The 19,262-nt window shown below is 40.6% G+C and overlaps 1 pseudogene; it reads right to left on the bottom strand.

Moving 5' to 3' along the window:
- Nucleotides 1-18,307: 18,307 nt before the first annotated feature.
- Nucleotides 18,308-18,962, bottom strand: LOC101423092 (deoxyuridine 5'-triphosphate nucleotidohydrolase pseudogene; annotated as a pseudogene).
- Nucleotides 18,963-19,262: the final 300 nt, after the last annotated feature.

Raw genomic sequence — 19,262 nt, 5'->3', positions numbered from 1 at the left:
GGTGGAAAACCCTTCAGCAATGAGGTCATTGTAGTGAAAGGGACAAATAGTAATAGTGGAATCATTATTTGTACTCATCCCACTTTGGGAACCAGAAAATTATACCTAGTACTTAGTTTAAGCCTTGGTTCTACAAATTTCCTTTTCCTACTACTCAGGGCCTCTGGAGGATAGTTGCTTACAACCTATGAAATGCATTTGAATCTCAAATCTCCCTTCTGCTTCTCTTCTCCCACCTGAGTCTCATTTGAGAGATCTTGCCCTCAAGCAATTCACCAACCAACATGTGGAAAAAATATTTCCAAACAAAAGGAATTGTAATGCTTTTCAAAATGACATGCTCAAATGTGATTTGAAATGTATATCCCAAAACTTTTAAACGATGTCTATCATCACAGAGACAGAGAATGCCAGATCCATCTATTGATTCTCTATTTTATTAGCCTGCTTCAAAATTATCACTAACAATTTAAGGAATGACTCAGTTAAATCCAGTTCTAGCAATATTCAGATATGGAAAGTGTCAGCTGACTGGTGTGAAGTAGAAAACTGAGGTAAAGTGTTTTTCAGGGAAGTTAGCAAAGCAGTTGAAGAGAGAGACAATTCTGTGTAGAAATTCTTATTTTTCCTGCATTCCTAAAAACCCTGTAGGAATGCAGGAAAAATAGGAATCAGGCCAACACCAGACTGAGTCAGACACTAACAGGGACTGAGAACTGGTAGCCAAGCAGGGCACCAGTCAGTAGAACAGGCCAGTGGTTGTCATTAGCCATGCCTAGTGGGCAAGAGTATCAGCAAGGCTCAGGCAGCCATCTTGGTCCTTTCTTAAAGGAATCCCCAGAAACATGGTCCTTAGCTTAACTAGTACCAGTCATAAAGTTCTGCTGACCACCAAGTAGAGGAATCATATGTTTCAATTTTAAGCCATTTTAATACCATGACAAATGAAACAAAGGAAAATAGGATGCCTGCCCAGAGGCACAGAAACAATGAGGCTGATTTTGCTTCTGTTTCTTAACCTTCAGGGCAGAAAACTGGCTTTAAGGACAGCGTCAGCAGCAACTTTCCAGACATTAAAAAGATTAAAGGACATAGTATTGGACTGAAGAAGAGAGGAAATTATTTGCTTGTTGGCAGAGAGGACATTTCTATTGTTATTGCCCCTATAAACTATATTTACCCTCAGTTCCAAATACGACAGGGCTAATGGGATTTTTTGAGGCAATATATCAAACTATCCCTGCTGAGGAAATTCCAGAGGGAAGCCTGGAGCCAAGGAATACCTTGAAATTTATCTAAGTGACAAGACAGTTAGAGAAGCAAACAGAGCCTCTTGCTTGCCACTGTGACCACCACAGCCAAAGCAATGCTAATTAGAGGAAGACCTGTGCTTTTATTCCAGTGAAGAAAGGAAGATTCAAGGATTAAGTCAATGACTACCTAAAATCTTTATAACCAGGCTTGGACTTAAGTGAAAATGAAAGAATTGTCTTGGCATAAGCACAATTAGAAACCAGAGATTTCCAACAGTATTAAAAGAAAACATGAATGCTTTCTTGACATGTACCTGCCTATTTATTGGATTGAAAAGGGTCAAGATCACACATATATTACAAAAGCTAATAAACTGTCTACTTTGCTTTAAGGAGAGAGGGATATGGAAAGACACCCTCAGAGGGAACCCTGAGATGCTCGGAGGAGCCCTCCTCCAGCCTGTTCAGTGCTGATTTTTATCACCTTAAGTATGTGTGAGGCAAAAACGATGCTTCGCAAAGCCACAGGTCATATCTAGATGTTCACTGTGATACACCATCAGCTCTAGCAGTACACAGCCAAGCACATCCTTCTTACTTACTCAGCTGGTCTTGAGGGCTCATAGTGTGTTCATCTTCTTCACATGCACCAAGTTCCTTCTCACCCCATCAATCTGTTCTGTCTCAGTATGGGTTCCTGGGAAGTAGACTCTAAGTCAGAGTTAAACATTCAGAATGTTTACTTAGGAGAGCCATTGGGTGCAACATCTGAGGAAGGAAAGAAAAGGAAGCAGGATTTGGTCAAGGAAAAAGTCGCATTGAGATGGAGGCCCAATAACAACCTCAACCAACTATATGGACTACTCTGAAGCAAAAATGGCCTCTGGAGTAGTTCTGGCTTGGGCCAAGATAGCCAGGGCTTTATACTCTCATATTAATCACACTTAGATGTGAGCTGACCCAGAAAGGGACATGACCTTAGGACAGGGCAGCTTGCTGCAGCGCTGGCAGTCCCTGAAGGGAATGACAGTTGAAGGCTGATAATGATGACACTGCCAACAGCTGGGGCAACAAACCCTTCCTTGGATGGTGAGTCTGGACAGCAGCTCAGAGTGTCAACCTCAAGCTCTTCATGCATTTTCTAAATTGGCACAAAACTTCAGACAGTGAACATGGAATTGAAGTCTGAACCTCCCTGCCTTTCCCAATGCCGAAGCCATAGCAGGAAAAGGAAAATATGAAAACATCTAGAAGAATGAAAACTGCTTTAGACCAAGCACCATAAAGAATTAAGATAACAACAGCCTTAATATTGAGATTGTGGGCCAAAGATAAAAAAAAGTTCTTCTGTCTTAAAACCATGTCTTTTGTCTTCTTCTGAGAAATGTTCATTTTCAGTGACTTCTTATTGAGGATATGTTAGGTGCTCGGCATGGTCTCTTACTTTGAGGACACTGTGGTCCATGTGGAAAGGAAAATAGAGCACACAGGAGCATAGAAGTACATCTTTTGAGAAACTGCATGCTCCTGGGAAGTCAACGTAGCATAGTATAGTAAAAGAGCATAGGAACATGGGCTCAGAGTCTAGCTTTTTAACTTAATTACTGTATGGAATTGATCATATTTCCAATATGTTTACGCAAGGCACCTACACCTCTGAAAATCAATTTCTTTATCTGCAGACTGGATCTAATATACCTAGCTTACAAGTGTGTTGTGAAAATTAAGGTAAGTATAGGAAACACGTTTTGTAAATCACATATTTTGTAAACCATAAGGACTTATGATTTACAAACCAGTTTTGTCTCTCTTAAGGAAAAATACAAATCTTTGCTGGTCTTATTATATCCAACTCTTAGTGTGTCAGAGAAGAGAGACATAAACTTACAAGAGTTGGAAAAGTCAACGAATTCCAAGAAGGGATCTTGAAACTCTGAGCAAGAGCTGAGAGCTAAAAGTTCTCTGCTGACTCAGCAAGGCCACCCATCAAAGATCCTCTTTGATCTGTCCTGCACGATGTTAAATTTTGAGTTTATTTTTAATGCTTTTAGGTGGGACATTTCCCAGTATAATGCCCACTGACTATAGACATTATCAGTGTCTGCTACAGAGGACAAATCCACTCCAGAGGACCATGGACTATCTCAGGATGTTTAGGAGGAGCTGGGAGGGGCTTTTTACAGAATGTGGACCTGTGTGGGAGGATTCTGAGGTAGATTTAAGGAGGCAGGATTCAGGTCTAGATTGGAAGCTAAGAAGTGGGGTAATTTAGTGACTGACTTGCTTATTAATTTGTATCTAGGAGGTTGGAGGGTTAAAATGGGGTAAGAAGTGCCTTGGGTAAAGGAGTAGCTATCACAAATATTAGACAGAAGAGGGGGATCTTCAGTCACTTTTATATTTGCAGAGTGGACTTGTCTCACTCTTGTTCTGAATAGTCTCAGAGTAGCCTTGCCTGAACAATACACATATTCTGTGATCGTGTCGATGAGCCATTGGGCAGGATCTGCTGGCCTAGTTGCCAGCAGAGTCACTTTTCATTTTCTCATGTCTTGCCTCTCACCAGAAGCACGGAATTTGCATTACATTCTGACCCCCTTTAGGTATCTGAATTTTCCACCCTGCCTTAATTGAAGTAGACAACTTCGGGATTGAACATTTAAACTGAGAAAGGTCTAACTGTAAGGAAGGAAGCTTTCACAGAGGAGGTGATAATGCAAGGAATCTTGAAGGATGAAGCAAAATGTGGCAAATGAGAGAGGGAGAAAAGGGCGATCTGTACCGCAGTGATTCTCACATTGTGGTCCACAGATCAGCAGCCTTATCATCACCTGGGAACTTCTTAGAAATTCTGGGGGTGGTGTCTAGACATCCGGGTTTAACAAGTGCTTCAGGTGATGTCGATGCAGGCTAGAGTTGGAGAACCACAGTCCTACCAGTGCAACCATGAGTAGTTCAGTGTGGCTAATAAATACTTGATGATTATGGAAGGTTTAAAGAGGGAAGTAGACATTGAGATGTGAAATGGGGTGGAAAGGTGGGAGGATGTGACAATGATACTGGATGCTTTTATCCCTAGCTTAATCCTTAGCCTAGGACTTGAGGTCCAAGCACTGCAGCACACCAAGGTCAAAATGACCCATCATTTCTCATCTTACAAATAGGTCAGAAGGATCCATCATCATCTTATTGGAAATAAGATAATTAAGACTAAAAGAGCATCATTCTGGATACTCTACAAAAAGAGACATAATGTAGAACTTTCTCAACATTAATATGGTGAAAAATTAATGCACTTGAAAGAGTCCATCAAAAAATGTTTAAGAAGTTATCAGTCAGAAAATTGTAGTAATTGAAAAAGAGACTTTAAAACTAAATCAAAGAGGATCTTACATTAATTGTGTGGAAGGCAGGCTTTGTGTTGGATATGAGAATGCAACCCCATCTCTAATCTTTTAGTAAAGTTAAATCTCTTCACACCTAGCCGAACTGTGTCTTTCCCAGGTAGAGGTCTGGAGCCCACCTCCCAGAAAAAAGATTGCCACAGCATTCACCTGCCAGTGCCTGACAAGAAAGGGATATAATGTGGAGGGTGAAAAAGAACAAAAATTATGATCCCCATGATCCTTTTGACTTAATAATGAAATTAAGAGTCAGTAAATTGAGTTGTTGAGAAGTAAAAAGCATAACCTTGCAGAAAAAATATCTAATGAGCCACTTCTGCCCCTGCTTCTGTAAATCAGCCCATGAGAACATGGCCTTGCAGGAAAATATCAAACGAACAACTCCTGCCCGCACTTCTGTAATCTAACAAACCACTCCTGCCCCTGGTTCTGTAAATCAGCCCATGAAAGCATGACTTTGCATCTGCCTTCTGCTTCTGTAACCCCACTTGCATAATTTCACCTAGCAATGCTTTAGCCAATGTGCAAAAGTCATGCTGATCCCACATAAAAGCCTATATAAACCTATGAAAACTGAAAAACGGGGCTCAGAATTTGGAGTTTGGTTCTCCTCTGGGCCTGTGTGGAATAAATCTGTTCCTCTACCTCTTGAGTGCAATTTGGGAGTTTTCTGCCAATCAAAACTGGCTTTGTTGAAAATTTTGGTTCTCTGGCCAGAAAACCCAACCAAGCAGGCCCTTTGAGCCTCCGGTTTGTGATCTATAGGCGGGGCCAGTGAAGGTCTCCACACGGATGAGGTGGCGCCACCTGCCCCCTTGACCTGGCCTCCTTTGGGGGAAGGATACGTGTGGGCCATATCCTCTGCTCCGACCTGACTCGGTCGGTGAAGAGGTGGATTGAGCAACATCAGAAGATGCTGGAAAGGTTAGGTAGGCCCCGGGGTTCTGAGTCCCAGTCAGACCCATCTCTGGATGGAAGGGGAGACTGATCAGCTCCCCAAATCTTGAGATTCAAGATTCCAGGGTAGGGTAGTCCCACTGTGTAACCTCTGAGTGACTGAGTGAATGAATGGGGACTGCAGAGGCTTGCCTCTGCTGATCCAGTCTGTGGCTCCACTGCCTGTGCTACAGAGTCTGAGTGGGCCCCAACCTGCACTCCACGGCTACATCATGGAGATAATGGCTAATCTGGACTCTACACAGGTGCCTTAGCTAAGACGAGCCTAAGTTCTATTGAGAGACGTGGACAGGCAGGTATCTGAGTGGCCTCATGAGAGGCTCCCCTCCTTTGTTTGTCCTGCAACACCAGTTCAGGGATGGGATCATCACAATCCAAACTCAGACTTAAATTGTATGTTAAAAAACTTCAAGAAAGACTTTTCTAGGGATTACAGTGCACGTATGTCCCCCAGAACTCTCCAGACTCTGTGTAAATTAGAGTGGCCTAAGCTTGGTGTTAACTAGCCCTCAGAGGGAACCCTAGATGTGACCAAGGTTTGTGCAGTTTGACAGGCAGTCACTGGGACCCCCAGTCACCCTGATCAGTTTCCCTACATCAATTCCTGGTTAGAAATTGCCCAAACCCTGCCCCCTTAAGTTCAATTCTGTGTTGGAAGGAAGGGTCAGAGTAGCGTCCTAGTAACTCAAACAGCGGGACCTCAAAAACCTATTATTCTACAAACATCTCTAGAAGAAGACCCATTGCCCCCTCCGTATGTCCCAGCTGTTCCAGGACATCTCCTTGCCCTGGAGCCTCCACAAGCAGATCTCCCAGAAACTCTTCCACCTTCAGTCTCCCTGGACCTGTCAGCCCCCCCAAGGGGGAGCCTAAAATCTCTTTAGCAAGGAAGCTTCGGTCAGTGCAGCCGGCACTTCAGATGCCCCTTGGTAAAACACAGGGTCTAGCCCAGATCAGTGCAGGCAGAACAACCCAGCCCAGGAGGCCAATCCTGTTTTATCAGTCTTTCACAACAGCAGATCTCTTAAACTGAAAGCATCACACCTTTTCATATTCAGAAAAGCCTCAGGCTCTTATCAACCTCATGAAGTCCATTTTCTAAACCCACAGCCCCACTTGGGATGATTGTCACCAATTCCTCCTAACCCTGTTCAATGTGAAAGAGAGACGCTGGATCCTCAAAGAAGCCAGAAAGTGGTTGCAAAAGCAAGCCCCAGCAGGTGTCTTGGAGATAGAGGAATGGACCCAAAAAGCAGCACCAGAAGCTCAACCGGCCTGGGACTTTAACACAAATCAGGAATAGGCTGCCCTTCCGTGGTATTGAAAAGCCCTCCTCAGGGAGGTACAGGAAGAAGCGAGGCAGCCCACAAACATGTCCAAAATGGCCTCCCTCACTCAAAAGCCTGAAAAACCTCCAGGAGATTTTTATGAGCAACTCTGCAAAGCCTTCAGAGTTTATACCCCCTTCAACCCAGTAGCCCCGCAGAGGCAAAGAATGGTCAATGCAGCTTTCATCACCCAGGTGGCACAGGACATCAAACAAAAACTTCAGAAGCTAAATGGTTTCACAGAGATAAACATCTCCCAGCCCCTCAAAGTCACAAACAAAATATTCATTAATCAAGACAAAACTGCTGAGGGGGAAGCAAAAAGCAAATGAAACAGCAGGTCTCCCTGTTAGCGGCAGCCTTAAAGAATCCAGACTCAACCAATTGATGAAGACCTCCCCATAAAGGGGAGATACTTCGCCCTGAAACACTCTGGTGCTGCCAGTAAAATGCATAACAGAACCCCCGGTTCCTAACCCATACAAATAATGGGGCACTTACCACCTGGGGTCATCTGGTTTGTGTATCTGGATTTAAAAGACACTTTTTTCTGCCTGTGAGTAGTTCCCCAGAGTCCGTCTCTATTTGCTTTTGAATGGAAGAATCCCAGGGCTCAACAAAAAAACTCAATTAACTTGGACTCAACTCCAGCAGGGCTTCAAAACTCCCCCACCCTTTTGGAGAAGCCCTGGTGGTGGATCTGGCTTCCTACCCACAGAAAAACTTAAATTGTACTCTCCTTCAATACATTGCTAACATCTTGCTGTCTAGCAAAACAGAAAAAGTATATGCCAGCCACCCCGACTTCCAGGACAGGCCACTTCTTTACCCAGATGAAACCCTATTCACAAATGGAAGCAGTTTTATCAGAAATGGAGAGAGCCTTGCTAAATATGCAGTCACCATGGCTAAACAAGTAGTGAAAACAACTCCCCTACCTAAAGGGTGGTCTGCACAGTGAGCAGAACTCTGGGTGCTAATTTGAGCCCTACAACTGGCCACCAGGCAAATGGTAAACATTTACACTGACTCTAAGTATGCATTCACTATTGTACATATTCATGGAGCAATTTATCAGGAGAGGGGACTCCTAACTGCAGGGGGAATAGAAATTTTTTAAAAATCCTTCAACTACTGGAGGCAGTCTGGAAGCCAAGCAGGGTCGTTGTCATACACTGTTGGGACATCAGAAGAGAATGGATGCAGTTACTAAAAGAAATACACTAGCTAATAAAGCAGCTCAACAGGCAACCAAAAAACCCTCAAACTGCAGACCCCACCACCGGTACCTCACCTGTCCCTTCTAGGGCAACACGTTAAAAAAACGAACCTACACCTGGGAAAAACAGGAATAGGCAAAGAGAAAAAAAAGGCACCAGACCCCAGAGAGAAACTGGCTACTCCTGAATAGGCAAGTCTTCATTTCAAAGGGGGCCACCTCCACCCTTGTTCAACAATACCACCAGCTCATCCACTTGGAAAAAACTGCTTTAAAAGCCCTGCACAGAAAATATAAACTACATTGCCCAGATAGCCTCTCTCTGCACCACCGTTAACAGCCAATGCCAAACCTGCATTAAAAACAACCCTTCCAAAGTCCCCGGGCCCCAGCTGGCATCCAGCTTACAGAAACTGCCCCTTTTGAAGATTTAACAACAGACTTTACAGAAATAAAACCAAGTCGAGGGTTTAGGTACTTATTAGTAATAATGTGCATCTTCTCAGGCTGGGTCAAGACCTTTCCCACTTGCACTGAAAAAGTTAAAAAAGTAACTAAAGCTTTGCTCCAAAAAATAGTTCCCTGGCATGGGATACCCTTATCCATAGGCAGTGACAATGGCCCAACTTTCATAGCAGCCATCATCCAAGAGCTAGCAAAATGTTAAAAATCAAGCGGAAAGTCCAGACAGCATAGAAGCCCCAGAACTCAGGGAAAGTAAAATGCATAAATCAAACCCTCAAAACAACCCTAGCCAAGTTCTGACCTCCTGTAAATTAGCCCTCCTTAAAGTCAAGTGCACTCCTGGGCCCTCAAGCTATTCACCTTTTGAAATTCTGTTTAAATGACCACCCCCAATTATTCAAAACTTCAAGGAAAATCTCAGACTCCTAAGAAAAACTGACCAAGATTCTACCCTCCAGCAGTTAGAAAAAACCCTACCCAAATACACAAAACTTTCCTGTCTCAGGATTCCATCCCATTAGGCCACCCAGTATTCCCACACTTACTAGGAACTCTAGTTTGGGTAAAAACCTGGAAAAAGAAGCCCCTCCAGGCCCCTAGATGTAACCCCCACTGCTCTCAAAGTTTCAGGTATACCCCTTGGATTCATCATACCAGAGTTAAGAGGGCATACTCTAATGAAAAACTAGGTAACTGGATAGCTCACACTGTACCTGACTGTCCCTTGAAAATTCAAATTGCCCATTGCCACCAAAAATCACCATCACCTGACTAGATGGACTCCTGTTCCCTGTGGTTCCTGCTCCTCTTCAAACTGCTCAGCTCACTTTTTGGGACTGAACTAACAACTACAGCTCCCAGAGACTGGAATGAAGTTTTTTAAAAAATGTGCTAATATTAATAGCATACTTGTGTTTTGTAAAGTGCTTTACTACCTTAAGTTGTTTTTCCACTTAGATTGAGTAATGCCCTATAAAAATTGTAAGGGCATTAAAGGGGAGAAATGTTGAGAAATAAAAAGCATAACCTTGCAGGAAAAATATCTAACAAGCCACTCTTGCCCCCACTTCTGTAAATCAGCCTGTGAGAACATGGCCTTGCAGGAAAATAGCAAATGAATGACTCCTGCCTCCCACTTCTGTAATCTAACAAACCACTCCTGCCCCCCACTTCTGTAAATCAGCCCATGAAAGCATGACCTTGTACCTGCCTTCTGCTTCTTTAACTCCACTTGCAAAATTTTGCCTAGTGACACATTAACCAATGAGCAAAAGTCATGCTGATGCCACATAAAATCCTATATAAACCTATGAACACTGAAATATGGGGCTCAGAATTTGGAGATTGACTCTCCTCTGGGCCCACATGTAATTAATCTGTTCCTCCACCTCTGAATCCCATTTGGGTTTTTCTGCTGTTCGAATCTCCTGGCTTTCCTGAAACAAAGTTTCTTTAAATCTAGGCTCTGAAAGATTTAACTAGTGTTTTCATTCATGCTGAGATTTGGGGCTTTTTTTCCAGAAGTAATTGAGTTTCTTTCTCTGTTCCATGCCATATGAATGCATCTGACTACACCAATTATTTATCCTTTGTACCCATTTGACAGTGAAGAGTCTGAGTTCTCTGAATATCTTCCCATTCAACTTGTTTTCTTGGAACTTGGACTTCTCTGTTGACAGTGTAACTAATTTGCATGCATCTATCTTCTGCCCTCCTCCATACCTTACACAGATGTTATCGTTTATGCTTTAGCTTTTTCAGATCCCTTTATAACACAAACTAGTTTCTTCATGTTCACTTAATTGCACCCTGAGAAACTGTCTGTCCACATACACAGTGGCAAAAGACAATCACAGGTGACTCAAAAACTGATACGGGAGTTACTGTGGAAAAAGTTAAAGGGAAATGTGGTATGCAGGGTTAGGATTAATGTGCATTTCACATTTTTAGTTTCTATAAGAAAAAGTTGACATTATCAAATGAGATACAGACTTTACAAAACCATTTATTTAGCAATGGTTCATATGCCTTTCTTCAACATAGACATAAATGTCTGGCTTCAGGGAAAAAGCATTTTCTTTCCTCACTCAGATGAAAAGAAAACTATTCAAATGAACTGCCATAGTATTTAATCATATCACTGAAACCTTTTAATAGAGAATAAATGCAACTCTTTACTCTTTCCTCTTTAGAATTATAAAATAAAGCTAACTTCCAGTGCTAAAATATTTTAGTGTGATTTTGCATCTTCCAAAAAAATGAAATTAGGAAAATAAAAAATTTAAAAGAAGCTTCATATAAATTGAACTCTTATTTCGATCAACACTTATATTCACTTTGCTTTTTTTTTATTTGTCAGCTTTCCTTTTGATTGCATCATTATAATAAATGTCTAGATTATGTTTTCAACTGTGATATATTTTGGAGACTTTGTACAAATGATGCAAGAAAAAAATGAGCAGGACTGTGCATTAAAGTGCCACATTTGAAAAAATTATGAATGGAAAAATTATTGACTACTTACATTCCAGCTAGGATGGCCTGCTATCTACTCATTTTTTTCAGGATTATAGCTATGATTAGAAAGTTCTTATCCACCTTGCTATCAAAATGTTTAACAGGGAAGAGGCTGTGGTTCAAGCAGTTGAACTCCCATTTACCATATGGAAGGCCAGGTTCAGAAAAGTTTGGTCTCAGGGAACTCCTGGTTAAAAAAAAAAAAAAAAAGGAAAAAAAAGTGGGTCCCAGACTGGCATGGAGAGGCACAGACCCTGGCATGGCAAAGTGATGCACCAAAAAAGATGACACGAACAGATTCTTTTTAAAAATGTGTAATAAGTAATGGCCTACAACACACATACGTTTCTATGCTCCTATTTAATGTTTTTACACTAGAGGCAAAAAGTTTTGTGGGAATCTTGATTTGGGATTGTTACAGTTATGACTGTAGTTGTATTTTGATCAAGTGAGATTCTGGCCTTTTTTGTGACTTGAGGAACTGTCATAAGATTCAAAGCCACCGTTATCAAGACTTTCCTTGAAACAACAAATAATAATACCAGTTTTTAATCACTAAGAACTTATATAGCCATATCAGTTATTGAAATATTTCCAAACAGGTTGAAAATCAACTTATGCCCTGAACATCCCCAGCTCAGTACCCTACCTCTCCATCTCAGCTGTTAGCCCTTCCTCCAGTACTTCTATCTCTTGAATCAGCAACTAAAGGGTTAATGTCTGGCTGAGTTAGAAAGTCCCATCAAACAATTCTTATTTGCAGCTACTAATTGATAAGTACTTGTGCCATAAATATTTTGAATGGCATTCCTGATTAAATCTTATCAGTTATCACCTCAGCTAATACCTTACATCCTCATGACAGAATAAGTGTCTCAGAACAACCCCTAGATATTTAAAGGAAGAAGAAGGAGATAAAGAAAGCCAGGAAGGAAAAATAGAAGATGACTAGATAGAGGGCTCTGATGGGAAGCTTCAAAAGACTGCTAAAGATTGAGAGAGAGACATAAACTATAATACATGCTATGTAGCAGTGCTTCAAAATATACTCATCAAATGCAATGAATGTACCATGCTAATGAAAGAAGTTGTTGATGTGGAAGGAGTGGGGGTTGTGGGGAGTGGGGTAAATGGGAACCTCTTATTTTTTACTATAACATTTTGTGTGATCTATGTATCTTTTAAAAAAAATAAAATTAAAAAAAATTTTTTTTTTAAAAAAGACTGCTAAGAGAAGCTTTACTTCACATTTTCCTTACGGTCAAGGCCAACCTTACCAAAGGCAACTACCTAATGGTGCCATGGGATTTTCTCAAGGAAAGGTGTTTTACTATGCTCTGCAGAACAATAAATGACCTGTTCTGCTCTTCAGTTAGAATTTGGGAATGTTTATGGATGTGAGAATTCTGCCTACCTGTATACAATAGATGTACTCCCCCAGATCTCCTTACAGGACCTGTGCATCTATCTCTCATTTGCTCTAAGTGGTGCTTCTAGTGCCACGCAGATTCACCTCGTCAGGATACCCATCCTCAAACAACAGAAACCGCCTGGCCTGGGGGTGGTACTCTTCCACCACTGAATTAGCCTGCTGCGAAGGGTTAATGATATGCCTGGCTTCCTTGCTTCCAGGCATGATAATTTTGGGGCACCACTTAAGCTCCAGAGCTCCTTGTGGGTAATGTCAATTGCAACTCTGCTCCTTCTTCCTTTCCTCACTTATTTGTGAGAGCACTCCCTCAATAAATCACTTGTACAAGAATCCCTGTCTCCAGCTCCACCTTTTGAGGACCCAATGCATTTTTTTAATCAATTTTATTAATACATATTAATAAAACATACAATTCATCTGAAGTGTACAATCAATGGTATTTGGTATAATCACATAGTTGTGCGTTCATCACTTCAATCATTAATTACAGCTTTTTCATTATTTCAATAATCATAAACAAAAACAGACAAGGAAACAAATTCCTCATCTCTCAATCTCTCTACTTCCCCTGCTGTACATACCTTCTATTTCTCACTATTCTTGCACAATTATTTATCTTTAAATTAACTTATGAAATTATTATTTATTTATTAAGTTGTTTTATTGAGAAATATTCACCATAAGATCTATCCATTTTTAACACAGAAATTTAAGACTTTTTTGTTTCCAAATATAAATGGAAAGAAAACATTATATGGATAAATTTTAGAGATTTTACTAAGCAGAAATTTGAGGGACATCAAAACTACTTAATCTTTTTTATTTTATTTTAATTTTTTTAAAAACTACTTAATCTTGACTCTATAGAGTCTGACATTAGGAACCTAAAATAGAAATTGAAATCCAATTTTTCTTTTCTGTCTAAAATCTTTTTTCTTTATCCTTCATAGGTGAAATGTATGGTTAAATTATGTTTTCCCTGAACATATGGAGAATGAAAGAAAGTGTTAGTACCTTGGAGACCACCAATTAGCTGCCTGAGCTACTGAGAATGTTTCCAGGTGTTCTCTATCCTCTCTACCCTGTTCTGAGCCTCAAGAAGTTAATCTTGTGTACGCAAGAAACTTTACAACTTCTATTTTTTCTTTTTAGGAATGAAGGAAAAGTCTCCAAATTTTGAGCCCTTCTTATGTCAATTCTACGAAATTGCCTGTAACTTTATAATATTTTTAAAAGTATAGTTTTGTAAATATTTAATAATCTGTTAATTTGATTTTTTCCCTCCTTTTTAAAATTTGATTTTGAATTGTAAATGCCAAGTACTCTGTTCTGGGGGTTTTTATGTTTTATTACACTTTTTTAAAAAGGAAAAAAGTGTATATTTTTAGAATGTTTTTATGGGTAAATTTAATGTACTCAAAATAAAATTTTTCAAAAAGGCCACATCAACAGACTTCCTTGCCCTCCAACTTCCACTTTGGCCAATAGAAGACATGTAAGGAAATTGAAGTATTAGTGGAGAATGAGGCAAGCATCTTTATTCCAACAGCAACCTCCCTACCAATTTATTGCAGGTTTTGACTGTGAACTTCCACCTAAAGTTGGGCAGCCCTTTTTGTTCAGCTACTCTGTGTTTCAATAACTAACTGCTGCCCACCCTTGCCCCCTTGGGATTCCTGCTTTTGGCAGTTCTAAGGCACTGTGTTGTTACACTGCACTTAACTTAGTTAAACCTCTCTTCACTCAACCTTCTTAGATGCTATTACACTATGCAGAACAATAGGATATCCCAATGAGTCTTACATAGAAACTGAAAATATTTCCTACTTGAAAAAATAATCTGATAAAAATATTTAGGTACTTTTGTCCTATGGTATCTGATTACTTAGTAGCTTCTAAATTCATTATTCCCCATTGCTTTTTGGCTCATAGTCACTCAATCATTCCTTCATTCTTTTATTACATAAATCATTACTGGTCTCCAACTAAGACTGATGCTCTTGGGCTATGGTAACCATGTAAGCCACAGGGTGATAGCTATATTACCATGTATTATATGAGAAATTTCTTCATACGGATAGTTTCCAGGTTGCCTGGAAGGTGAATGAAAATGCTATGGAAGAAAAACATTCTGACCTCTGATTAGGACTTCAGTGAGAAAACCCATGGATTAAGTAAGTGAAAAGTAACCTGTAAAAGCAGTTCTCTTTCAATAAGCTATTATGCAACCTTGAAGTACCACTCTGGAGAGAGCTTCTTGGATGAGCAGGGTGATCATGATCATCTCTTTGTCCAGAAGATGCCCTGGTAGCTAAGTGGATGAACCTGGACCTGTGCCAAAAATTTGGGATGAAAGAGTTGTGAGTCCAAAATGCTTTGTAAAAAATTTCCCAGGCTCTCTTACCTATGGAGCATATCATTCAACAGTGACTAAATAGTCAATTTACTGAAAGTCAGTCAAATAAACTGTTTTATATTCTAGACTGAAAAACCAATTGTGTGACTGAATTTTTCATTTTTCAAGGCAGTCATTGTGGAGAGAATCTAAATTTTGCAGATGATTGCTTTTAGAATAACAGTGATGATTAATCTCCAAGTTGTTCTTTCTGCTGCAGACATCTTGTAACCAAGAAAATTAATGCTTCAGAGTAAAAAATCTTCAGGACAAAAGCCTGATTTAGGATACGAAAATATCTGTAACTTTTACCCCATGTTGCTATATTACTGAATCATAACTATTTTTTAAGCAAATAAATTTCTTTAAATAAAAGGATTTAAAAAGTACTGATATAAGCAAGAAAAGGTAAGGAGCTTAACAAAATAGGGAGAGTAGTCTTCATCTTTGACTCCTACCACCTGGCCCATTTTCTTTGGCATATCATAGGTGTGCTATAAAGGGTATAGAATGAACAAAAAATATAAGAAGCTATTTGTAGCTGGTAATAATCTCATCTGTCTAAGCGAATGAAAAAAAAGACATTTGATGAAGATATTGGTTAGTATAGCACATATTTAGGATCTGGGAGGTCCATATTATGCAAAATTACTCAAAATCACATTTGGTAGAGATCTGTAAGCCCATATAAATAAAGAGTTGTTGATATTTCTGTGACACATGGTGTGTTTTTATGTCGTTGTTTTTTATTTCTCTCCCCTTCCCCCTCCCCCAGTCTTCCCTCTCTGTTGTCTGCTCTCTGTGCCCATTTGCTGGGTGTTCTTCTGTGACGGCCTCTATCCTTATCACTGGGAATCTGTGTTTCTTTTTGTGTCATCTTGTTGTGTCAGCTCTGTGTGTGTGCAGTGCCATTCCTGGGCAGGCTGCACTTTCTTTCGTGCTGGGCGGCTCTCCTTACGGGGGGGCACTCCTTGCGCATGGAGCTCCCCTATGCAGGGGACACCCCTGCGTGGCAGTGCACTCCTTGCGGGCGTCAGCACTGCACATGGGCCAGCTCCACATGGGTCAAGGAGGCCCGGGGTTTGAACTGCGGACCTCCCATGTGGTAGACGGACGCCCTAACCGCTGGGCCAAGTCCGCTTCCCATACGATTTTATTTCTGTTGTCATCTCATATTGATCATGCCTGATATAAATGTTTCAAGCAAGTGATGGCAAATAGGAAGCCATATCTGCTGCAGGTGCCAATTTATCTTCAAAAGGAGTGAGACTGAAAATCATTCCCTTGGGCAATTGTTGCAATGTGGGACACTGTTGACTGGTCTCTGTTAAATACAAAGGCTATCCCTTACAAGGTAAGGAATTTGGGAGTGAAGTAGATTCTCTGCACAAGGCCTTTGGATGATATGCCACTTATCTTCATAGTCCAAAATTTTGCTCAGTGTGAACACTGGCTGTAAACATTTGGTGCATGAATCAATGCATTTCAAGATTTTGAAAAAAGTAACGTTCATTTCATCATCCTAAAGAATGAGTGTACCAAAACTATAAGTGACCTCATTCAATAGGGTAGGAAGAAGATATTTTATGTGTGCAATTTGACACAAAGCAAGTTTCAGGTGGTAGCAAACATGATAAGCACATTAGGTATCCTGGAAAACCAATGGGTTCCATTAATAGTCAAACCAGGAAGCATGTTTCTTAATGTGTAATCTTTTATTGTAAACTGTGGTTTGGTAGGAATGAATTTATTCCATTTGGTGGTTTGAACCTCTATGTACCACAGAAAATCATGTACTAAAAGCTAACTCATTCCTGAGGGTTTAGACTCATTGTAAATAGGACCTTTTGATGAGGTTGCTTCGGTTATTGCGTGGCTCGGGGTGGGTCTTAAACTTCTTTCTGGAGTCCTTTATAAGAGAATGAAATTCAGACAGAGGGAGAGAGCCACAGAAGCAGGAAGCTGAAAGCAAGGAAACCCGAAAGAGAAGGGAGAGACCAGGAGACTCCACCAAGTGCCTTGTCATGTGGCAGAGGAGCCAAGGGGCACTGGCAGCCAGTCTTCAGGAAGACAGTATCACCTTGCTGATGCCTTGATTTTGGACATTTTTCTTAGCCTCAAGACTGTAAGTTAATAAATTCCCATTGTTAAGGCATTTTGCGGTATCTGTTTTCAGCAGCCTAGGAAACTAAAGCAGTCCACAAACTTTGATATGGTAGAAATACCACACCTGTATCTTCTTGAATCAATTGAGTTTCAACTCTGAGATCCACGCCATTGGAATTCCCACTCACACTTGGCCCCATCCTCTAAGCACCCCCCATAAACACACATGCACACATACACACAAGATAAGGCACTGATAAGGCAAAGACATGGAGAAAAAAGATATGCTGTTTTACCAATGACAAGGTACAAAGATCTGTTGATTTTCACTCTTTTTCTGAGTACATTTTTTTATGGTCTCTTCAGTCTGGCATCCTGCCCCCTGGGCCACACTTCGGACCCAATTATTTGAGGTGAGTCTGGGAACTATATAGCCATGCCTTTCTGAGGACTCACCCCTCTCTCTGGTGCTGCCAGATTGCAGGGTTTGTGTTCCATAAGGCAAGGGGCTAGTGGAACTATCTCCTCTTCCCATTTTAGCTCAGCTCTTCCCCTGCTTTCAAAATCTCTCCTGATCCAACTCTGGGATTCCCAGAATCTCTTTTAAAGAGCTAAGATTTGAACTTAAGTTTGCTTATGTTTTCTGCCAGGCTAACATACATGCAACAAAGAATTTCAAAGCCTGGATTCTGTTTTGAAATAGAGCAAGGAAAAAACAGAGTTAGGACAAGCACAATTTGTTTTGTTAAGTAGTCTACTGCAATGAATCACAGTGGTTTTTTGTTTGTTTGTTTGTTTTTAACTTTAACCTCTGCTTTTTATTATCTTTTAGTTCAGTTTATGCAATAATTTGCATCTGTACAAATTCAAGTTTATGGAATAAAAGGCATTTTTTATGGTTTATAAAGCAAAGAAAAATAAGTTGCTGATGGGATAGCATTTAGTGAATTAAATAATACACACTTTCCAATAGATCTATATTTATACATAAAATGAACTGAAAAAGAAACTGTTTGTATTAAGACACCACAAGGCAGATTTACATACAACAATAAGTAGAAAAACACAAAAAAAATTTCTGTGATCCCACAAGAGGTGCCCTTTCCTTGACCGTAAGAAAACCAAATATTTTTAGAAGTTAAAGTTTAATAGGTTTATAGCCACACAAACACCAAAACACTTTAAGTGAAGCATTATTTTTAAGGAAAAAAGTATGTTCTTGGCATATATTTTAATTCTTTCCAGTAGACCCAAAACCTCCTGAACCCCTTTCAGTGACATCCAAAACCTGAACTTCCTCTATTTCTGGATAAAAAATCCGTTCACAAATCAGCTGTGCAATTCGATCACCCTTTTTCACTTCAAACTTTTCTTTGCCAAAATTAAAAAGCACAACACCAACATTTCCTCTATAATCTTCATCTATGACACCAGTTCCTACATCTATGGAGTGTTTTGCAGCCAAGCCAGAACATGGAGCTACTCTTCCATAACATCAGAAGGAAGGGCTGTTTGAATGTCTGTTTTCACAAGGGCTTTTTCCATGGGTGGTATTGTATAATCATAGGCACTGTACAGGTCAAAGCCCGCAGCTCGCGCGGACCCCTGGGTCGGGGCCGTGGCGTGCTCCGAAAGCTGAGAAACGCTGATCCCCACGCCACCCTCTCCGCAGGCCTAGCCTGCTTACTGGGGGAAATGGCAGGGGTCTCTTCAAGGCAAGGCGGTGCAGAGAAGGGAAGAGAGAAGAGAGAACCCAAAAAGAGAGCACAAGATGAGGCCCCCAGCAGGCAACAGACCGAGTTCTCACAGTGGATTTTTAGGTGTAAAATTCGAGGAGGGTATAGATGAATATCTGTAAAACAAAGTAGACTAAAAATACGGTTCATACCTAAATCAAGAGGGAAATGGCTATGAGGCTATGAGTCTCTAAAAAAGAGCTGGGAGGTTATCAGAGGGGTTGCCCTTATGCACACTTGAGCAGAGTCCCAGAGACAGATAAAGTAGATACAACCCCAGGTATTGGTTCTTCTGAGGGCTACAGAGACCCACAGGTTTTATTGTCACGGCAGATGGAGTTCAGTGCCATGTCAGTTGGCCCTTCTTTGGAGTTGGTGTTTCTGTGTGATGGAGCTCTTTTCAGATGTGATCTCTTTTCACAAGGCTTTCCTGTTACTTTACCAGAATTG

The sequence above is a fragment of the Dasypus novemcinctus genome, chromosome 4 (assembly GCF_030445035.2).
Source record: "Dasypus novemcinctus isolate mDasNov1 chromosome 4, mDasNov1.1.hap2, whole genome shotgun sequence".
Lineage (NCBI taxonomy): Eukaryota > Metazoa > Chordata > Mammalia > Cingulata > Dasypodidae > Dasypus > Dasypus novemcinctus.
This window is presented reverse-complemented; position numbering and strand designations above follow the sequence as displayed.